General features: G+C 39.9%; 1 protein-coding gene across 9 annotated transcripts in view; it reads right to left on the bottom strand.

The window, feature by feature from the left end:
* AFF2 (ALF transcription elongation factor 2) overlaps positions 1-24,709 on the bottom strand; it is a 329,062-nt gene that overhangs the window by 266,487 nt on the left and 37,866 nt on the right. Inside the window, exon 1 of one of the 9 annotated variants that reach the window (XM_048077985.2) lies at positions 6,641-12,126. The exons of the other annotated variants lie outside the window; for them this stretch is intronic. The gene's annotated coding sequence lies outside the window, so the exon portion shown is untranslated. Of the gene's footprint in view, positions 1-6,640; positions 12,127-24,709 lie in introns of those variants that run through there. 9 annotated transcript variants of the gene reach the window in all.

Here is a 24,709-nt window from a genome sequence, read left to right on the forward strand (position 1 = left end):
AATTTCAACATAAGAGAACTATTTATTCAATTTACCATAACATCAATACTGAATATTTTATTGACATCTCAATTAATAACCATTTTCTTTTAAAACTATAACTCTTGGACAAAAACATACAGTACAATCACCTACAGGTCTCTATAATAATAGATTAATAAATAAATGGAGTTAGAAATGTAGAAACATACCATTTTCCAAACACCATTTAAAACTTCAACTACATTTTTAAATGCAAAGAAATGCCTGACACACCACAGAGACGTCCATTAATCCACCAGATCGCCCCAGTGGGGTTCTTCAACATAAATGGTCAGAGAGGAGGAACAAAGGTCAATGGGTGGATTTACTGCTGGATGACTCCATAAATTACTGCCTCGGAACACCTAAAACCCAAACTATACCTACAGGCAATTGAGACAAACAGTGTCACAGTCTCGGTAACAACTGAAGACAAGAAAATTCTGGTCTGCACGAGCATTTGACAGATATTTCCTTTTTTGAAACTTTGGAAGTATAAATACTATCAAAATCTATATGAAAATTTGCAGTTATTGGATCAGGGAATAATAACAAATATCTCATTACCTACTGCAAAACTGTGCAGGACAATTAATCACAGGTAAACACCTCAAGGAGCTCAAAAATGAATTTGGGTTTTCATCTGAAGAGAAGCCCTTAATAACTACAAATTGGGATTTCAGAGCAAGCTCGTACATCTAATATCTACTAGAAGTCATCTTGATGTATAAAGCAAATTCATAGAAATGAAAAGGATGAGGACAAGATACCAAATAATTTACTGCATCCCAAGGACTTGGACGTGACAGTGAAGATTTGGTTAAATCTGTAACTGGTTTATTCAGCCATAGCTCAGATACCAAATAGTTTCAGCTCCACTTAATGTGAACAGCTCTGCTGGACACGTATTCATTAAGCATACACTAGCATGAGATATGTATTTTAAGTACAAAAAAAATGTATACTAAGCCAAGAATAGAAGCGCTCAGTATTCCGTAATTACAGGGATTTAAAAGATTTTTTTTTCTCCTTCCATAGCTACATTTTTACTGAAGGTGAGACGAGTTTGTGGTTTAAAATCTATTGTAATTTCCCTGCCTCCCTGCAAGATGAAGGGGGTATTCAGACAAACTGAAGGTATCAGACAAACTGTTTTACTTCTGAATAACAAGGCAGGAGAACTCAGACTGAAAGAGGAAGCCAAAAGAGGAAACGGGAAATTCAGTCAAGGGTGGTGTACAGCAAAACTTATTCAAATTTCCAGAATAATATTTTGTTATTAACTGCACTGACAGTATAAGAAAAGATATTATGTATGATGATGCGACTTAAGATCCCTTCTAATCCCTTGGAAAAGCAACGCTTTCTTTTCTCAGCTATGCACTTGGCAAGAAAAGAAGATATAAGCTAAAGGATAAGCCCGGCTTGTGCTCCTAGTACACTGTGCAATATTTGCTTTCACTGTTCCACAATCAGTTAATAGTGGGATTCAACTTTATTAGCTCTACTGACCCAAGAAATGAGATGACTGCAGTCTATACTAAACACATAGACTTCCCCTGTACTAAACAGCAAGGGAGGACTCCAAAGGTGATTCATTTCAGCCTGGACTGTGCCTAATTACCTGTCTTTTTCCATTGAGGGAGTCCACACGATCAGACATTCAAAAATCAGCATGGGGAGCCATCTCCTAAGTCTAAAGGAGAAACGCATTTCAGGAGACGGAAGAAAATACTCATCTTGGAACATCTTTCTGTGCATAGTGGGGTAAGTCCCTATGCCGGTATGCTTTCCCAGGTGCCTGTGTGGCATGACAAATCATTAGACCAAGCATTTAATTCAGCAGCGGGTGGAATTAAACGTTTTAAAACATTCAAACCCACTAACGAATAATGATGCATCTCAGATAGTATGCCTCGTGTGAAATTCAGGCACCGCTCTCGTTCTTCGCTCTGCCGTCATCGGGTCATATTTTTGTTACACGCCAAGCACGTCCATACGCAGCCATACCGAAGGCTTTTCCTAACCAGCACTGGCTCTGCGTGAATTAATTCCTCTCCCAGGAACCGGGGAGTGGGTCAGCCTCAGACAGAGTGACATTTCCAGCAGAGTCCGGCTGTCACAATCTACCTTGTGCAGATGGACTAATAAATTCTGTCATGGGTATTATCTGAGTTGCAGGCCAGAAAGCAGGGGAATGTGTAACAGATTGAGCTCTTGCCACATTGTGAGAAAAGGTAAATTGTCAACAAACATTTCCTACATCTGATATCTTTTGTATGTAGAGCTACGCTTTTAATAAAGAAGCAGCTGCCACTGCTGAACGATTAATCAATACTGGTAAGCTGACATCTTAAGAACTTGCTGAACTAAAGCTTTTCTTTTCCTCCTGCATTTACAAATAAAGTGCTCACTATTTGACTAAAGCCTGTCTACTTGACTGGAAAATATCAGAGTCCTATTTAAATGACATTTGCAGAGAATGAGATTTTATCCTGGTCGCTGCTCCTTATCGCTAATAATAACATCAGATTAGTGGATTTAGGCCAGCCGAGTAGCAATGCCTTTTCTGATCCCTTCTTAAAGCAGCTCTTTCCATCTGTCTAGCCAAGCTTTCCTCTGCTTGTATGGGCCAACGATTAGGTCTTAAATGGAGCTTCAATTGATACCATGTGGGATATCTATACAGAGGTTCATTGTGTTGCTAAATTCCAGCCAAGACATTTATCAACTCTGACTGCTGCTTACTTCAAAAGATCAAAACACCTGGATATTTACAGGTATAAACATTCTTACACCCTGTTGCCTTCTTGAATAATTACAATAATTAGATGATCCAATTATAAAAACACAGTCTGCTTTAAGATTTATTTCCCGAATAAGATACCGGATCAGACACTAAGCTGCTGTCAGATAACGTGACTCAGCTGAGCACCGCAAAGGACTTGAGGCACAAACTTTCTGCACGTGCAGAATGAGCCCCACCGCCTGGCAAATAACGGGGGACTTGGGCTTCAGCACCACGCGGCTTGTTAGTCGTGGTGGTTTTCAGCCCGGGCTTTAGATGTAATGACTGAGCATCGTGAGAGCAAACAGAAAACGCACCGCATGTCTGCGTGCTGGATACGCTCACCCTGCAGTAAAACTTCTTTTTAAAGGACGATTATTGGTTTTGTCATCATCGCTTTTATTAGCAGCTGAGCTTAGCAACATAAGCAAGATGTAAAATCCAAATGCTCTCAATAAAAATACTAAGGCCAATTATAAAGTAAATTTACATTTTATTTCCCCTCCCCTTTTTGGTTATTTTTAGTTTAAAGGTCATTTTGTATTCCTAGCTAGGGCATTTACACTATGTTAATAACTGACATTTCCTCTTTTTAATATATAATGCAAGCCTGACAACTGCTGTGGACTAAAGATAAGATGTGAAACCAGTAGTTCTCACAAGAAACCAGTGTTTCTAGACCATGCAAATCTCCTAAGTCCCATGCTTGTTTAGTTTTTAACAAGGTCTTGCTCATTCCTAACCTTGACCAAAAAAGTGTTTCCACATGGCAGTCAGATTGATGCCAAGTGCAGCTACACGCAGAAAGTTGCCTGACTTAATCAAGCAGTGGTGGAGACATGAAATGAATATTTAGCAAGGTCAAGTCAGACTGTTGTTTGAGAAGCAGCAATTGCTGACAGGTGAGCGAACAGCACACAAATCCGAGACCCTGTTTCAGTGCCTACATATTTTTACTATTTGTCATCCTGTTAACAAAACTCCATTAAAACACAATATTAGAAAACTAAGAACATTTTTATGGAAAGGATACAATCTACTATATATTTATGCATGTCATAAAGCCCATAATGCATCTTGTATAAGACCATTTATCTTCATTTCGTGGGGTCACAACAAGTACACACTACTTTTCCTTCAGGAAGCCTGTGGCATGTTGAGCCAAGCATCAGTCATAATAAGGAGGAAAGAGACAAACTTATTTCATTAAAAAATAGTGCATGAAGTAAAATGGGAAACTCCAAATTTTTTAATTAACAGGACTGTGAGCATCGCTTATCTTTGAAAACAGCAAATTGGAATTAATCACATTTCAAGACCAAGTTAATATTCTCTCTCTTCTACAAAATGACTGTGATTGATCTAAATCTAGTTATTTCATGCAAAACTAGGTTAAATACCGTGGATCTTTATGACCACACAGAAAGCATTATCATGACAGACTACATTATTGTATTTCTGTTGCTGGGTAAGCCACAGTAAGTCCAACCGCAAGCCATCAAATCAGGAGAAAATCTCCAAGCAGCCTTAAGTACAAAGCGTCTGGCTGGTGGAGTTTTCACAGAAGCAAGTCAGGGAATTAGCTGGGCTGCTCAGAACCAGTAGGAATACAGAACACCCCACCTGCTTTCTCCTGAGGGCACGGAGGGCCAGGGGCAGCCCACCCCAGGGCACCCAGAGGCGGCACCGCTCAGAGGTGCCTGGGCTGGAGGGGGTGGCTGGAACACCAGGTGCTCCCCTATGGCCCCTCCAGCTCCTGTCCCCAGGGAGCCAGCAGAAGTCAGCCACATCTCCTCCAGGTACAGGGAGGGACACCAGTGGCTACCAGGCCTGCTTCTCCGCAAGAGAAGATGCGAACCTTCAGTCTCTGGGAGGCACCCAAGCATCAGGGTCTCCAAAACTGGGCGACTGAGCACGTGTGCCCATAACTAAGCATCAGAAATTGTTTTTGTTTTTTTTTTTTTTTAATATATCTACGTAACGTCTATGAATTACCACGTACAGAAACACGCTGCTATCTCAATACGGCTATAAACCATTCTAATTCTGTGACCACGCAAAACACCGTTAATGTCTCTGTAATTCCAGATAACGAGGAGTAATAACAATATCATAAATGACAAACATCACTGCGAGCCTTTTTCGGGATTCCCATGTTATTTGGTGCACATACATATAATGAAGCTTCTTTATAGCTTAAGCACCACCATTTAACATCAAGTCCACTTCAACAGCCTGAGTTCATGGTTTATCAATTGTGTGAAGCTAATGAGAAGGAAGGCCATCTCTGTTTGCTCATCAAAAAAGGGCTACGTCCTGTCAAAGAGATCTATACAGCATCCAAGGAACTGGCAGGAGAAGCTGGTGACTGTGTATTTATGACTTGTAAATGGTATCAGATTTGGTGAGCCTCACAGTTAGACACAAACTGCAGCGCAGCATTTCTCTGATCAGATTGTGGCAAGATGTTTTCCCCCTTAATTCAGTTTTGTATGAAATCTTAAAGAACTTCCTGCTAGCAAGAAGGCAATTGCAGGGTATGTGGTTATAGGAAGACAATCAGGTTCCTGGGGAGCAGAGGTCCTCGTGTGTACTTTTTATTAAGCTCCTCAGGGGGGTGATTTTCTCACAATCACACCCCCCTATCCTATTGTGCCTTATTGCTTAATTAGCTACCGGATGAAATGTAGTTCTGTTTGCATCAACTTTATGTCTACTGTAATTGCCCTGAGTTGCAGTTCCAAGAAGAAAAAATGGATCAAATAACTACATATATTTTGTTTGATTAATCATGAAAAAATCATTAAGGGATTAAAGTGAAACCATTTTACTCCTGTTGATCATGTTCAGCAATTTGAAATTATTTTATGATCCTGATCAATGTAATTAATGAGAATGGCTGTTAATTAGTTACACTAGCAGGTGGGCCATGAAAAATGTATTCACTTAATACCACATAATATCTTGCTATTAGAATTTGTGTTGATTCTGTAGTGTTCACAGAACAAGATTAAAAACCGCACGGGACTTGGTTCTTTGAACTTTCAGCACACGCACCATACACAGACACACACACACCCTCAGCCACACAAAATTTCTGTCGTAAAGGCAACATGGACACAGCTGTTTGGAGATATGAAACCATAAACATTATTTTTGTGATTGTCTTCTTTACGACAAGTCCCTACACCAGCTCTCGCAGCAAACCCTACTGGTAGCTCAGGAACAAAACCCATTTCAAAGTAACCGGGGCTTCACGCTCAGCATCTTGTAATTCAGTTGCTCTCATCTGGCCCTTTCTAGTCACTCTCCCTAAGGAGAAGGCGTTCTTCAAGAGAAATAACCTCTTGGGTGTGAACTTGAGACAGACAATAAAAGTGTTAAATGCTCTGCAGTGTTATGTAGCTAATTAGCAGTATTGAGAGCTTTACAGTGGTTTTGATTATCATGGGGGCTGTGAGGGATCTCCATCCCCAAGGAATACAGACGGCTGAATATTGCTTTTTTTTTCTAGAATGATAGCCCCCCTTGCCTCATTTGCTCAGACACGCAGACAAGACTTTTCCCTTCCCTCTCCCCTAATGCTACACTTACATACACATGAACCTATGTATAAACCTCTATGACATGGATTTAATTGTCCCCTTTATTCACACGTGGCCATGCTGCTGTACTAAAAGAAAACTACATTTGATAAACACTGAACTTAAAATATTCCTTTAAAAAACATATGACCCTGGGATAAATGCAAACAAAAAACAATCAGTTCCTCCCAGCTCATCCTTAAATAACACGATGACAAGTGCAATAGAAATAAAGACTTGAACTTACTATTTGGAGATGAAGAATTCAAGATTAGAGACCCCAAAGGCAAAAGCGGGTTATCGGAAGAGTTCCTAGCTGCACACCTGCATGCGTGGCCGAGCTGCTGTGTTTGCTGTTGGAAAGGAAGCTCCAGGTGAGCCTGAGCTCCTGATCAATCCCTGACAAGCTGGGTCAGCCCATGGCTCTGAACTACACTGTTTGCAGAAGGCTTTTTTTTACTATTAGCATGAGGAAGGCAGGGGCTGTCTCCCTTAAGGAGGCTGACATCTTGGTGAATGAAGAAACAGCAGAGCAAAACTATTATTATAAACCTTTGGGGTGACCAACCACACAAGGGGCTGTTTTTAGCAGGACTCAGGTTTAATGAGCTCTTCAATGGCTGTGACCTCTCCTCACCAGGGACACCTGGGTGCAAGAGGAAGGACTGTCATAGCAAAAGTACTCTCCAACAGAGAGCCACATTCCTATTTTAAAAATGGAGAGGAAAACAAAAACATTCCCATTGTTTCTACAACATCTTAATGATAATTCCCATGGATTGGATCCAGATTGTAAAGAATCAGCCTCAGTCTTACCTGCTGGTTTCTGCACTAAATATTCCATGTACATAACTGTCGGCTTGAGCCAGTGTATATTGGCCTCTTCAGATGAAAGAAAATTGGTGTCGGCAGCCTCCTGAGCACATTTTAATAATCAGCCTGATCATGGGTGCATGGCAGCTGCTCGATTGATGGTGTTAGACAGCGAATAAAGAAAGATGCCAGCAGTGCCCTCAGATCTGACATAACGAGGGAAACATCAGTCATTTGGCTAAAAGGCTCATAAAGGCTCCATCAGCTGTGACACAGGAGTCTGTCTTATGCAAAGCTAATGAGGAAATGTGGCAGTGTTAGCATTCTCTTTAGACAGTAACAAGTTGCAAGTGAGCTGCATTTTAGATGAAAAATTCAGTTGGAAACAGAGCAGTTTTCATGATCTTTGCCTAAATAATACGCTGATGTCTGGGAAAGACTGTTAGAAATCAAAAGATTTTGAAAGGGTTTTAGGGCATCCATTCCCTATCCCAGTAGCCTGTATATTGATTCCCAATGGATACCGTGCATATCAATGCCAGCACCTAATGCTCATCTCACCTGACTAGATTCTGACCATACTCACCACGCATCTCAGACTTGCACATTGTGCTATTCTTCCTTTCAAAGCTGGGAACTACGGGGTGGCCAGTGATCACCGATTAGCAAGGTCTGGGCACAAACGGGGCTTTAACTGATCTATGCAGACCTGAATGGGATGTAGTGAAGACAGTTGCATAGCCCAGTCCTGCTGCTTTGCTCACCTCAGGGTTTTGGAAGCAGTGGTTTGGAGTCATTTGAGAACACTGCCCACCTCTGCTATGTGAATATTTTAAAGCTGTTGTCCTGCAGCTGGGTATGAACCCTCGTATTGGGTTGCAAAGTCAGGCTATGAGAACAGTATATCCAGGAGCTGTCAGACAGGCTGCTCTGGAGAGTAAGGGTAGAAGAAGGGAAGCGGGGAAGAAGATACGCACAGATGAACTTTCCCTTTCAGTCAAATTTCCATTTCTAACAACTTCTTCCATTTCAGCTTCCTAGCACATTGATATATTACACTAATTATAAAAGTGACCTTCTCCCCCTTCTACATTTTTTCTTCCTACCACTGCTCCAGTCAATAGATTTACAGTCTGATGTTATTTCTGTGTATGCCATCAGAGCCATTCCAACAGCAACAGGGCGTTATGAAAAAAACAGTCAAAAAGGTAATTAGAAATCTTGCTGAAATGTTATGTTTGTTACATGAGGATTACAATGAATGATTCAATGAGCCTCAAAGTTCATCCTTAACATTGATAAGTGGCTTTCTGCCAACAAATGCACAGCTGGTGACAGCAGGGATTCAGGGTTTGGGAGGGACACACACTTCTAAGGTGAAATTGGAGACAGGGATTAGAATCAGAAAAAACAAAGGAGGTCTTTATTCCTGGAAATGTTAAAGTCATTTTTCAGTGGCAAAGGAAATGCCATTTTTATAGCACATACCTAATCTTTTCCTTAGTTTTGATAGCAGATGTTTAGCTATATAGGTGAAAAGTGGGATTCCGACATTAGAACAAAGAAAATGGCAATGGGGTGTTCTGACTTTGTTCCTCAGTCACAGCAGTACTACATCACGTCGCGTTTAGGCAGTCCTCTGCAAGTCGCTTTGTCTACCTGTACTTCTAGCTCCATGTTAACAAAGAAACTAGAAAAACAAAAGACTATCGATTAGCAGAGTTAACTCGGTATTGAAAGAGCCGCCAAAACAGAGATCCCAGCACACTAACAAGTGACTGCAGATGCACAGAAGTTTCCCCGCAAATCATAACACCATATTCCAAACTGCTCCTGCACCAAGTTACACTGGTAATGGCAATAGCAATTTACAATGAAACCTGCCTGAAAAAGCAATCTGCCTAAGTAACATCTTCTCCTAAGAGGTTGTCCTCAAGTACTCTCAACTGCTATAAATAATCTGTTTCATTTTCCTTAGAGATCCACCTCAATTGATTTTTATCAGTCCTCTGAATGACCATTTACAACACATTTCAAAATAATACTCATGGACCATAGCTGCTATTAAGGTTAATTAATTAATGTTTGTGAAGCTTGTTGAGAATCTTGAATGAAAGGTTACACACTGTATATTGGTGCTTCGCTGTATAATACAGGAGAAAAAGACATGTTTTCTTATGAAAACTAATTCTCTGGCCTCCTTATAGACCTCAGTGCTGTAAGTTAACTTTGTTGAACTGCTTTCTTTGCAGTAATGACTTACAGATCATAATACCTTTCCTGGGAAGGGACTTCAAAATTGCACCAGCACTTTGGAACACCCTGTCAGCATCAGAGAGTTACACTGCAAATGGCCTGAGTGCATAATTTTTTTATTTTTTTAACAATAGAGCTTTATTTCTGCTGAAAGTTAATACCACTAAGGTATTTCACTTTTTTTTTTCTTTTTTTTTTCTTTTTTTTTTTTTTTCTGGCTCCATTTGCACTTATATTTGCTTGGTAATGCAGCTTTGCCAAGTTGTACTAGCATAAATTATAGATTATTGTTTTGGGACACATTCTTTTTTTCAGCTTATATTTTAGAGCTGCAAAATTTGTACGCAGTATTCCTCTCGGTTTACTTTCTGCAATGTATCCAGTGTAACCAGATTGCCATTTAGTATAAAGTATTAGGTTAAGGGTATATAGTGCCTAGTTAGTGAGAAGCTGGTGAAATTTTCCTGAGAAATAAATGCCTGCCCTAAAGCCATTTTTGCAAAATACTAAATGGTAAACAATTACAATGCTTATGCTAAGCTCCATGTTAACAGCTGTATGCATTACAGACTGACATACAGAACATTGATACAGCAATGTCTGTACGCAATACATTTAAAGCTGTATTTCAAAGCTTGTACATGCCAACATGCAAATTAATAAATTCTTCTTTCCAAATGTCACTGGCATGGTGATTTCCTGCCAGCCTGAGCGTCATTCTCCTGAAGCAGTAAAAGTAACACAGTCAATCTCCTCTGAATCCTATCTCCCCTGCTTCCTGCAGGGTCCCTGGGAGTTTATGATTCATATTCAGAAAGCTGTACGCGGTAGCCCTTTGGGGATGTATATTAATGAAGAAATTTTCTCACGCCAGAGCTGCCTCTTTATTGGAGTACGAAGGGTACAGTCTGTTCTGAGCGGCTTTTTAATTTCTCATAATTAACCCTGCCAGAATTAACATTGGTGGCATCACTGACAGCAAATTAAAGAAGCCACATCAGCAGAGTTAAAGCTTTTTTCCCTCTTTTCCTCAGCCTCCCACCCTTTTGAACTCCCCTGTTTTGGTGTGAGTTTAAAGAAGAAAGTTCTCAGTCTGTCAAGACGATTGTCTTGTCATTGCACTAAGAGCCCTGCTGGGATAGGTATGATTAGAACATTTTCAGACTTCCCTACCGCTAGTACCGACCTATTTCAGCTCTTAACTGGCCATGTGCCATGTAGATTTGTGGCAAAGATCCATGGTTTCAGTTTCTTTCGCTCTATGAGGTACAGCGGTTCACCTGATCTCCACTGTGAGCTTGTGGAACCAAGATCTAAAGCCCTTGGCAGCATTCAGCCAGCCTTTTCTACTGACATTGTAGTAAAAGATAGATCAGCAGTGCTTTGAGCCTCCTCAAACCTGCTTCACATCAGCCCTTTTTAAACAATCCTGGATAGATGATGAAAACAGGCTGTAAACACCAAGATATCCCAACAAACACTTTTTTTTCTAAGTCAGAAATAAATGTGTTATGTTTTGATAGCCTTGTAGCCACTTACATCTAGAAATTCATAGAAGGAGGAAAGGGGTGGAACCCAGATTTCTCCACTGGATGTCTGAGAGGAGAAACGGATCCCAGAGAAAGCCTGACATGGTGAATGCCACCATAAGAATCACAGTTCAAGTCCACCTGCCCGACATGAGTGCTCTGAGAATTAAGGCTCCAGAGGTCACACAAATATTCCTCCCTTGTTTGATCTTTTAGTGAAAAGTGACATATTATAAAGTTGAAAGGTTTAAGAAAGGTGAGCTGTAAGACTGCTGCTGTTAAGTCACATAGGAAGCAACAGCGGATGAAATAAAAACAGTGCTATTCATTCATCTACCTACCAATTTCTGTGGAAATCATTTATTGATCCTCTTATTCCCTCAGTCTAATGATAGCCTTTCTTTACAAATGAATAAAAGTTGTGATCGCAGTCACTTTGCTTCTGCAGGAGAGAAGCTAACCTGCATGTGTCTTTCCATTGGATCATGCCAGGATCATGGCATCCGTTTTCACTGGATCGTGATTTTACTAGCCCACAGGGAGAACTTCCAGTACTACCTGCTACTCTGAACTTGCTTCTTTCTGCACTGCCTTCTTCCCAGTGACCTAGCATTGTGCCCTGCTTACAACTTCCAAGTGCCAAAATACCCGCCTGGACTTCCAAATGTTCCTGCAAAGAGAGAGGTAAATGTTGGCAGAATATGGTATGAGAAGTGCCTTCCACTGATTACCTGGAATGATGTTATTGTAAGACATCAATCTAAACAGCCCAAAGCCACAAAGCCAATAATGTTTGCAGAGAGATTTGATGGCTTAAAAACCAGAATAGGGATTTCCATCAGTAGGGGGTAGAAGGCAGGAGAACCCAATGGTTATGAGCAAGCATGTGACAGCTAACAGAGGTGCCTCGACAAACCACAGATTGCCTTGTAAAACACTGCAGTTGGTGTAGCTTTGGAAACGTGCCAGTGCAACCAGAACGATGATATGCTTCTTGCATTGTCAGCTGACTTGATAGGCACTGTTCGAGCACAATCTGCGAGTAATTTTAGTTTGCCACAGAGACCCCCGGAGGGTAAGAATGTGATTTACATTCAGTGGTCTGAAAGGTTGCAACAATGATGGCAGTGCAGATATGACAGAACCATCAATTGTTTGAGACTATAAAATTGTGTGTGTACAAATATAAATATATATATTTCTGTGAGAAGGCTAAATAACTGCTACATAACTTTCCGCAATAAAACTAGGAGACAACTGGGTTTTTGCAAAAGTCATTAAGGTTACTTCAGATGGCTTAATTTTATTAAAGCACTAAAAAGCAGAAGGCTAGTGCAATGTTGGCACACAAAGATAAACTAGAAGACTAGTGCAATAGATATCAACAGCCTTTATAGTACTCTGCAAGTATTCTGCAGCTGTGAGTAATCAGGACAGAGTTGGGCACAATTGTCTTCCATCATCTCTACAGTCCAGTGACTGTGCAACAAAGCTTGGTGATTGGCAGCGTGGAATTACCAATTGACAATAACAGGCTGTGATGAAGTTATAATCACTTCCAAGTAATAACAAAAAATTTTCCGTGTTGAATGATAGGTGAAACTAGCACCTGTACTTGTAAGTGATAACCAGAAGAAAGCAAAATCTGGGAGTTACATCACAAGCTAAACTCCTGTTAGGAAACAAATTCAATTACTGCATGGGGAACAGAGTAAGAGCTCTTACTCAGCACTAGGGAAGCCTAACAACCTTGTGTCATAATGAGTTTAGGGTAGCACTGATTCCATGAATATATCAGTTCACAATGGAAGGAGGAAGATGTTTTTCATTAACATATCGAAGTCTTACCTGAAAGGCAGGAGAAAACGAGGAGAGCCAAACGTGCCATTAAGATTGCTTCGATTGGCTATAATGCCTGTGTGACCCCAGGTGCTTTTGTGGGAACGTCAGTTTGACTTTCTGGTGAATTGTCTAGCATGCACTTACAGTCCTGGACCAATTTCTTGTCCCCCTTTAACTTCTCTAATGGCTCTAGAAGTCTGAAGGACGCTCAACATTTTAATTAACTCCCTGCAGACTCTTCCCCGAAAACAGTACAGTTGAGAAGATTATCAACTGCTTGGGATTTTGGGGCTTGAGTCTTGGAAGTCCTCGGGTAATTGTGAGACATTTCCAATGGGCAGCAGATATTTAAACCTCCTCCTCTCAAGAGTAGCTCCTCTTGATCTTACAACTGTTTCCATCACTAACATACATCTTTTTTAAAGTCTATGGATGGACGACTTAACTGGGAATTCTGGAGTGTAATAGGCCAGGAAAGAGGGAATTCCCATGGAAAGGAACAGCCAAGCAGTGCTCCGAGTGACTGGGAAAGTATTTAGAGCTTAGTGCAGGAAAATCTCTGAAGCCATTTGTTCTGTGCATGGCTGCAGTAAAAGGAAAAGCAACAAGGACACAGAGATGCATCAGCAAAGGGCTGGAATACAAATCATAGGAAGTGAGATTATTTCTGTAATAACTACTGCACAACCGGAATTCTGTCCACAGTTATACGCACCACACAGGTAAGTTAGTTTTACTGTAGAGAGGGTGCAACTTTAAGTACCCAAGGTGGTTCAAGGTTTTTAAGAAGATTTGTTGTCAAGACAGGTCAATGTGACTGAATTTATTCTTGCTAGGAAAGAGATAACTTTGAAATGACTGAACAGAAGTATTTCATTTAATATTAAGAATGTTTTAAATACAGCACAGAGATAAGGGAGAGGGGAGAATCTGTTCATTAGCGGTTTAAAAAAAAAAAAAGGCAAAACAAAACCATGGGCATCATTTCACATTTGGAAATAACAAGCCAGTATCCACTGGCAGTGACAGCTATAAAACTCTCATTGACTTCAATGAAAGCAGCAAGTGTGCATCTAATTGAGGAATATGGATCACAAAATGTAAAGAAAAATCATTTTGCTTAGAGAGTAATGAATATGCCATATTATGCTGCCAAGTAATATTATTGCCACAAAGTCTCAACGAGTTTATGAAACATTGATATTTTTATTAGTAGAGAGTCGACTGGAAGAGAGTGACAAAACAAAACGAGGATGAAAAAAGGTAAAAGAAAGCAGACTTACTGGGCCAAATGGCTTTTTCATGTCCATAAATTGCTAAGTGTATTTCTAATTAATTTCTCCATTCAAATGGCCAGAAATAAAGAACAGAGGCTTTTGAGTGTGCCATGAACTCAGGAGAGACTCTGTAGACTTGGACAAATAATAGTATAAAATGGTTTATGAAACCAGAGGGTTTATGGTCTATAAATAACTTCCATGTATTTTTATTCTTTACACGTACAATATTACTGAGGACTGGATGATAGCTTTTCAGTGCTGCCTGGTTGACTTCTTCCACATACACACCCAAAGTAATGACGATATTGATCCTGAAGAGACATTTTTTGAGACAGATAAAAAAGCCACACAACTGAACTAATAGAAAGGGCCTAGCAACTTAGTGGTAAAGCTGTGGTCCTTTAAGTGCATAGCAATTGGCTACACAGCTTAAAACCTACATCCTAATATCTTCAGGGTCTGGGATGAAGAAGGAAAGAAAAAAAAAAAAGAGACATCTAAAAGATGACTTAGGGCATTTAGTGCCTTTAATGGCCCTTCAGATAGCTACCATGCAAATTTTTAGGCATCCAAATATTATTTACATCCAAAAAAATATGATACGTGTGTTCATCAGTGTAAACAAGAGACTCACTGAGAAAATGCTTTTGATCTTTAGGACTTACAGCATGCTCTTTTTTGGTTAAATGTGCAATTCAAAACGTGCCTAATTCCTAAAATCCATATATGTGACACTGCCTGGGTTTCCATGACTACTGCTCTGAAAACCATATTAATTATTCAAGAGGTCCATGCCATTCTCCCTGCGTTCCATAAGGAATGCTGGGAAGCACTGTCTGCCTTTATAGAGCAATACAGATATTTAAAAGGGCTGCATCGCTGGCTCTAAATACCACAGATATTTTCTTACAGCACTATGACATCTGCGTGATAGGTCCCATAAATATTTTTTAAACACTCCAGTACATCAGTGAAGAGGGGGAAAAAAAAGAAAAGAAGAAAAAAAACTCTCCTCTGCTTTTTTTTCTTCAACAATATTCAAAAAGATGCTTTAATTCTAGTCTCTGTTTATCATCCTGATATAATCCCATTTCAAATAAAGTCAACTAGCTTGCATGCAGTAGGGATTAATGCCTGTGTTTTTTTAAAGGATATAGTTTCAAATTGTGAAACTTACATGAAATCAAATTTCTCACATCAGTTGTGACTAAGCATCTGTTTGCCATATCTGTTGATCTCTGTATGTTTTAATAACCATAATCAGTGTAAGGAACATACTTTACAGATAACGTTATCAAAACACTGTAACAAAGTAAGGAATGTCAGTGCTGAAGCAATACATACCACCGCCGACGTCCTGTCACAGCGAAACGATCAGTGCCAATCACACGGGAGCAGCACGGGTGCATTACAGGGCCAATTACTCAGATGCAGAGAAGAAAGGAAAGTGGGCCAGATTCTGTTCTCAGTGGAAGCAAGACAATAGAGTTACCCCAGATTTATACCTGTGTGACTGAAAGCATAATCTGGCCCAGCATCAATCTTCCCGACATAGAGTCGCTCGGGATCTCTGATTGGCATATATGTAATACTCGGGCATCCCTTATGGAAAAAGTCTATAGAATGGAAGAGAAAATGATAGCTTTTCTGCAGAATTTTGTAAGTCAAACTACTATATAAAATTCCGCTGCTGAGATGTATTCTAGATCTCAATTAAATGCTTTATAAGCCTTCCATACCATATCTGTAAAAATAATATTCTCTATTAATTCCTGTATGTTTAGGGAACATTCTTCTGTAAAAAGAAAAAAAAATAAATTCATTTTTCCTTTCCAGAACCTCCAAGTTTCAGCCCTATTATATTCTCCTGTAACATCTATACAACACCTAAAGCCAGGATTGAAATGCAGTTGGTAAGGTAAATCTGAATTTCCCCAAAGCACAGATATAGCCTTCTGTTAGTCCTGTCACCATTTAAAAATGCCAAAATGAACAACAGGGAAAACAGAGCTCCAGATTCAAAGCCTGCCCAAGTCAGAATGCCACGTGCAGATCCCAGACTGACACTCCCTGAGCAGACACACAGCTGTAACCAAACCAAAAAGTGCAGTAATATTTTTAGGTCTCAGGAGTCCTGGAACACGCACAGTGCCTGTGCATGCCTCTCCCACTGTACCGTCTCTTCCCGGTGCTCCTCACACTCTCACTACCTGTCACGAGCTGCTCTACATCCTGATGTGGCTAACAGCACAATAGCAGCACGGAAACACGACCCAGGACTGAGATATCAGTTTTGTTTGAGAATCCTGCACCAGCTACTTACCCTCCCCTCAACATCTGCCTTCTCTCCTAGCCTGTGCTGGATGGAAAATCTCTCCCCCTCTGGGTACATGCTAGCACCTAGCATAATCCTCCCCCTCCTCCCTCAGTTTCGCTGGAATGGCAAGGCATTGCTATAAAACTGCTGATATAATATAACCTACAATAATTTCCAGTTGCGTACTTCCAGGATTTTTTTCCCCTTCCTCCCAAACATCTCCCTACCAGGGCACCATCATTACTATTATTATTTACTGTTCAGACTGCAGCTCTAGCGCCCACAACGTGCATGCTTTATTACTCCCAAGTTCTCACTTGCCATACAAAGTGCTCCATCCAAATAGAGATAAAAAGTAATTTCCTCAAGAGCAAGGTGTGAACTGAGCATACTTAATTGTGCACTGGTATATCAACTGTATAATGTTGCAATAAAATTCCAAAACAATGTGATTAAAAATTATACCAAATGAGGATACCAAGGTGCCATAGCCAGTCAAAGCGCATTTATCCAATCTAAATTATATGCTAAGCAAATAAAATAAACATGCAATTTGCTAATTAAAGTGTACTCTCATGTATTCTGTAACCACCATAAATTATACTGCAACATTTAATTTTTTGACTATTTAGCAAGGTTTATGACTGCTTTACTAAATTAAACAGAATGAAAAGGGGGAAATAGTAGGAATGCGCTGCTTTTCCCCTCTTCTTTCAGTTCAGATTTCTTTCAGTATAGTTTTTGTTTGCTTGTTTGTTTTGTTGTTTTTTTTTTTTGTTTTGTTTTGTTTTCAACAATCATACCTTCCTACAATACAGTCTTAATTTTACTGTGGATTTTTTCCACTTTTACTTCCAACGCACATCTTCCACCCTGACTAAATGACAGCTATTTGTTTCTGTAAATTTTCTCCAGTAGGGTAGTCAGATCTCATTTTGTGTACCTTATTTGAATGATTCTTTAATAAGAATTCCACATTCAATGTCCCCACACTTTGTCAATGACAATGTCTCCCCACCACCACCCCCAAACAAAATGAAGATTTTCAATCCTTTCATCTCATCCAACACAGAGTGCCCAAATCACAAATGGCAGCTGACTGGCTTCCAGTCGACGCTACAAGTCCTCCATCATCCTGAGTCTGAATGCCTGAAGGCATTCCTGGGTTCCACTCAAGGGGAACTGTGAACAGGTGGGGTTTATTGTCTTTTAAAAATATCAGAAAAGTCTCAGAATCTCAGTGTGCCTGCCCACCAGGTCAGCTGTGTTCTGGACTTCTCAGGAACAGTGTTTTATCCCAGAGTATGGTCATGTAAAGAAAAACAGGGGGATTGGGAAATCTGGCAGTCGCTGTTCAAGCCCTCGCTCTACTACATTGCTTTGCAGCTTCTCTGAAAATTGCTCAATATTTGTGCCCAACACCTAAAGATTAGCATGCCTCCAAACCATCCATCTATGTGACTTCACAGTCTACCTGTAACTAACGCGCTCCTACAAGTTACAGTCAGAGCACCAGACCACAGGGCAACTTTTGTAGGGTGGCCAGCATTATCTCTGTTTTTAATATTAGAGCCGCTGTTCTGTACCCAACAGCTACCTGCAAACTCCCCAGACGCCACATCCCAGTGACACACCAAGCCCTCTGTAAATCTGGAGTGAATCCCAGACTGCTCCAGCTTCGTGGGTAACAGCGCTGCTGAGACCGGGCTGTGCAGGTTCCAATGCACTCTGTGGTCTGAAGAAACCAAGTCCAAGCCAACATGCAACTGCCGAGACAACACAAGACTTTTCATAACCTTAATCACCTTTACAGGTGCATGAAGTCTTTCAGTTGAAAGATCAATCGCCCCAGGGAGCCTCAGGCTGGCTGCATCCTGTCCCTTCCACAACTTCTTACAGAGGTCAAAGTGCTTTGTTGGAAATACACAACATTAGTGTCCTAATATCAGTAAATTTGTCCAAAATTTAGAATTCTTGCAGAGCTGTTTTGCCTAGAATATTCTAGAAATTAATGCATATGCTAGAAGAAACTTGATGGTCAATACTGTGCACAGAGTGGGGTTTCCTACAACAAAGCAGTTGAAGAACTCTTTCTTCAACCCTTTTACTTGCACTTTATAATAAAAATATTGTTTCATACTTGTCTTCTTTTTGGCCACTGAGATCGGTACGTTTGTCCTTTGTTGGTTACAGATGCCTTTTTAATTGGTATTACTTTGCTGGGAGGATCAGTAAGTTAGCTGCTTTATTCACACTGATGCTTGATTTGCAGTTTTGCTGCAAGACTATTTTTCTTAGAAATACTCCTGAATTCCTGTCTTCAGTGAAAACTGCCTCTCACTAAAACAAGGAAATAGTTTTGCTATCTAATCTGCCTCCTGAAACCTTGCCTAAAGACAAATTCTGCTTCTTTGGGAATTCATTTTTTGGGGAAAATGGGGGAGAAATGTGTTTGGTTTTTTTTTTGATCTCTTTATATTTTTTTTTCCTGCTGACTGGCATTTAATAATATTGCATCTTCATTGCAGGAAGAGAGTACATTGTAAACAAAGTGTTGTCATTTAAAAAATAAGAATATGAAAAGCAATTTGTTCTTTTTACACATGTACAGTGGTATGTTAGCTAGAAAATGCCCATTTTGCCTTGTCCATGGCAGGGGGGACACCATCTCTCAAACCTCTGCTTATGCCATGTGATGAAAAATAATTTTAAGTAATAAGACAGAAACAGTCTGTGAAAGCCTGCAGGTTTAAGGTTGAATCATGTTTTCTGCTCTCTGAATTATGTCTCCATCTGCTCTGATTTTGGGGATTGGAACCAGATCTTGGACTAAGAAAGTTGATGCCAACAGCTTGTGGAGCCAGTGCCCATCAACAAAAATGTGGTGGTTTTAAAGTGAATGGCCCATATCAGTAAGTATTTTTAAGCTACCACTCCAATGCAGCGACACAGCATGCTAATTACGAGGGAGCAGCAGAGGCATAATTCCGGGGTTACAAAATGGACTTAGGATCAGTGAGGTTCTAGACTCAGTAATATTTGGTCCAGCTGTTTATCAGACTTCGCACATTTACATATGACCTTCTTCAATCCCTCCTCTCCTCCTGCCCGGCTCAGAAAAATCAATAGTGTTTTGTTGTAGGGTTATGAGAAATTCCAGAAGTGCAAGATAAGCTACTCTCACGGTTCAACCATAATAACCAATGGAGCTCAAGGGAACTCATAGTTACCTGGGCTATGGCTCACTGTTCCTGGGTTATGACTTGAGGATATTTTGATGCAGGAAAGAAAAAAAAAAAAAAGTTACCATCATTTCCTTTTTTTTTCGTGCAAAAGACTGACTTACCATTTCCTGCAAACCCTTCTGAGGCCTGAACTGCTAGACAAGTGGAATCAGCAAGCCCCCACCTTCTCCTCCTCCTCCTACTGATATTTAACAGCAAACTTATTTTTAAAGTAAAACAACTGCAGAAAGTTGTGATATATTTTTTTTTCAATTAACTCCAAAATTATTTAGAAGTAAGAGCTCACTTCATTGGAAAAAACTAAGTTACAATACAGTTCAAGAACCTTGCTTGTATAGTGGGATTCTTCTCTGTTTTGCCATCGTAAATCCAAAGTAACACCACAGGGCTGAATTGTGTTACACCAGATTTTCAGAAAATAAAGGAGACTGCAGCCCTGCCTGTTGACCTCTGTGGGATTTTTCCCTAAGTGATTACTGCAAGATAAAGCCTTTTGACATAAGGTGGAGTGCAACTGCATTTTAAAAGAAAAATGTGCAAGAGAAAATACAAGGCAATTATCTGATTACTAATAGGAAGAGGTACAGAGCCACAGCATATAATGTTCTAGGGATTATCCAGCTTTGAACAATGCTTGCTTAACAGCTGCTACCGAACTGTGGTTTGTGTACTTGGCAGAGTGTTTCATTAATGATAATCTACAGTGTTTACAGCCCATAGGCCTCTAAATATGTTAAGAACCTTTTTTATTTGTATTTTATAATCCTTTTCCCTTATGTTTTATGTTTTTCTTGATATTTCTGAGATCTGAGGAGGTTTATGTTTCAAAATGATTCATTTCACTCTGACAACTGCAGAGCAAGATTGCAGTAAATGTTCCCTTGTTATCAAGACTATGTATTTATAAACAGAGAGGAATACCATCTAAATTCATACCAGGGCTTGGATCACCACCAGCTAATACATTCAGATGCCAATATACAGTGCTCTATTGTTTACATGCAAAAGTAAATGTCAAACAGAGGTGTCTTTGCCAGTTACTAGATATTCCTCAGTCACTTCTTGGACCTGTCAGGTTGCAGCAAATTGAAGCTGCCTTATTTCTGCCATTGCATTTGACCTGAACTTCATTTAGAGGAATCCTGCAATTATTTTAAAGGTATAGTATTGATTAAGACTTTGGTTTGTTTCAGAATTCGGCTCTCATATCCTTGCCTGACCCACTCCTCGTGGCAACACTCAGGTGATATTAGGAAAACAGAACCTAATTAAGAATCTAATTCCATTGTGGAGGGGATTATGTATTATGTAGAACGCTAGGAAGAAGATCACGATCCAAAAGCCAAGTCACTGAATTCTGGCTGTAATTGTTTTGACACACGGGATTTCGGTGGCCATGATTCTGTCATGATAAAACCAAAGCAGATTATTGCTTCAAAGCAATTAGCATAGTTAATTTTGACACAAGACAGCACACTTCTCTTTCACTATTTTCCCCTTCTTTCATCCTCTCCCCCTTTGTACCATCCCGACACGGCTGCTTTCCCAGTCTCGGTGATGCTGAGCAGCCGGGAGCCCTCCTGCCAGCTGCGTTCCCCGGGGGATGTGGCAGTGCAAAGAGCTCCCTTCACCCACAGCGGTACGGCCCAGAAACTCTCAGTGATGCGTTAGCCTCATTCCAACTGGTATCAGAGGGGCATGAGCACCACATCTCAAGCTGCTAGAGGGTTGTGTTTTTTTTTTTACACTGGCCCTCCAGTGCGCTGAGCTGCTGAGCTAGGCTCACTGAAATGTACACTTGAAAGAAATTCTCTCCCCTCCTGATCACTAGTGGTTTCTATAGAAACAAGAAGGAATCTCTGTTCTTCTCTAAAATTTTCCCCTAATGCTTTTATACTGTATGAAACCATTTTTTTTATTTTTTTTTCTTTAAAGATTCCACAGCTCTCCATTTATAACCTCATTTATCCAATTAAAGAATAGATTAGATAAAAAAAAATGGGCATGAGGGTTAAATTTAAAGTAACACAATCCTGTGCATTAACTATCTGTGGTCAAGCCATCTCTCCTGGGTCATTTTATGGCTCAAGCATTTCAAAGAAAATACTTTAAAACAACGGTACATCACAAGAGTTAAAAGGGGTCAAGAGGATATTTACTTAACCACTAGTTGACTTTTTAACTTAGAAATATTTCAGCAGTTACTGTATTTAAATGAAATCCGTCTCCTCAGTGTCCCCATAAATTACTCTACAACTCCAGGGTTCCCATCCATGTTGCAAGTCACCACCCCAATGCCTGGAACTTCTTCTGCTTTAGATAACTGTGATGTTTGCTTGCTTTGTTATTGTGCCCTTCTCTGGAGACTGCATTTGCACAGGAATTGCTAAGGCTTGTAAATATTGTATCTACCTTGTTGTAATCACTAGGCAAACATACTTGCACTCAGTCCTACAAAAAAAAACCTAAGAGCTGTTGAGCCATGAAAAATTTCTCTAACAGAGGTTTGACTTCAAGAAAAAAATTGGAGAAGAAAACCTTCACACCGAATAGACTAACAGAGGCTATGCTAGCCAGAAACCAAAACAGTAATACAAACAAATGTTATTTGGGGTCTACTATTCCCTTCTATCAGAGGAAAAAGAAGACATAATCATTTTTCACACCATAATGATGCAATATAGCATGTTTTTATAAAAACAATAATAGGCATTCATTTTCAGTGCACATAAATAACTTTCTTCTATAGTCAAGTCATATTTACTCTCACATGTTTACTTGGAAAGTTTAATATTCATGCACACACAAATCATTTACTGTAGGTAGTGAGTTGAACTCAACAGAATAGAGGTTGATTATATTAGGCAATTGCAGATGGGACCAAATGCAATCCTGATGTCACTAACGCAGCAAAGTGACGCACAGGACAGCTTCTGTCCGGCGAGTCTGAAGGAGACGTTCAGTACGAACACCAATTTTGCTATTGCTATTTACCGCACCAGCACTGTCAGCAAAGATTTCAACCAGACAATCTTGGAGTTGCAATCTGAAGTGTTATTTGCTTTCCAATCTTATGTTAGTTTGGCTGTATTTTTGCTTTGTAAGAATTAAAATTCCCCTGCAGGTGCTAAGAATATTATGAGAGCTGCAAATGAACAAACTGCTGTGTCAAATTCATCCCTAGGTAAACTGTACACCAGCACACAATTCTTGCATCACTATATATAACGTTAAGACTTCCACCATCATCTTTGAGGATCTAGCATAATAACGCGCTTGAATTAAGTCACCTCAAAGCTCTTGGTGGGTCTAGTTAAGACTTACCCCAAAAGATCTTTCTTTTTTTTTTTTTCTCAAAAAGAGAAGGAAAAGAAAAACACACTGTATTTTTTTCTCCAACAAACAGGGTACCCTACCTCATATTTTGTAATATTTTTTTTTGCTTGTTAGATTTGAGATGGTGGCTCCAAATGCAAAATCCCCAATTCAATGTAGGAGAATTGAATAAAGAAACATGCCAGCGTTATATATTTTTTTCCAGAACAGTTAGTCCTATCATATAAATAGCTTCTTAATGTTGTTTTACATTGCCAGAGATAACTTGTACTATAACTAATGTATTTTAAGTTTCTTAGAAAAATAATTACCAAGCATTTGCTCCACCAGTAATAATCATGCTTGAAGTCATCAATTTGGAGAATAATGTTTGTTCCATTTTACTGCAGAAAAATATTTTGTGTCTACAAAAAAACATTTTCAGCATCAGATTTCATTTCACTTTGGAATGTTCAAGCATTACTAGGAAAAAAACAAAACAAAACAAAACACCACCTCCCAGCCCAGACTGGCACTGCTCAAAGGCTAACATGAGAAAAGATGCATACGACTGGATCGCTTATTTCAGTGCCCAGCAGTCAATCAACGATACACTGATATTAACAAGGATTGAAATATCGAGTGCCTGGTGATCTGCCAAAAAATCGTATGTTACCTGCTATGCGTTTTCTCTTTTTGTCTCTCCAGGGAAAAGAGCTCTGTACAGCTTCATGCACAGAAACCTATTTTAAAGGATATGCTGGTCAAAGGGGGTCCTGAAAATTTCACGTTGAGAACCAGGAAAAAAATACGTGCCGCAGCTAACTTTTACTGTCGTATCTGGAAAGCATTTAATATATTCTAAACTAAGTCAACGCATATGTGGTAGAGAGGAATGTAAGGCTTGCACTGTTAACTAATTTTTAGTTCAGAAAAGCTCTGTGAAAGTAGGAAATCTCTCTGCTGATATTGGACTGTTCCAAGGCCGCCTGGTTCCTAACATGACAGTGGGGAAGAAAAGCCACCTTGATGAAATTACACAGCTTCTAGAACAAAACCATCCTAACAAGCAGATGCTCTTTGTTGCTAACAGCAGAACATGCCTTCATTCTTCCCCTCATTCCCAGTTTACCCTACAAAGAACTCGAGGTCCTACTTGTGTGTGACCATCTCCAGCTCTCCTGAACACGGTTAAAGGAAACCACTGCCTATTTGCTGTGGCCACTATTACGAGATTATGTAGCTAAACAAGAATATCCAGTTGTTGGTCATTGATTTATCTATAAAACAGTAACTGTAAAAATGATAGAAGAGGTTCTGTACTAGATAGTCTTGTGAAACAGTTTATTACTTAAGCATTAATGACCCGTTTAGAGGTCTTTACTGGTCAGGTAATGACCAGCTAAAGGAGTTAAGGGCCCGAGGCAAAGCACTCTAATAAAACCATGCATACACCATGTGTTTGGTTCCTCCGAATTCTATTAGGAGAGAGGAGCGTAAAGGGTAATGAAAGACATGTCCAAGAGGCACTCATATCAGCCCTCTCATTTTATATTGGGCATAATGTGCGTGGCCTTATTCCGGCTGCACAAATCACGCCTTGTTTATACTACCACCCCTCCCCGAGAAGAGCAGTAACTGCAGCCAAGAATGGCCAGTCATGAGATGTGAGATGTTAAGGACCCTGTTCCTTTGGGCTAACAAGCCTTCATCCAACTG

Source organism: Anser cygnoides, chromosome 13 (genome assembly GCF_040182565.1).
Source record: "Anser cygnoides isolate HZ-2024a breed goose chromosome 13, Taihu_goose_T2T_genome, whole genome shotgun sequence".
Lineage (NCBI taxonomy): Eukaryota > Metazoa > Chordata > Aves > Anseriformes > Anatidae > Anser > Anser cygnoides.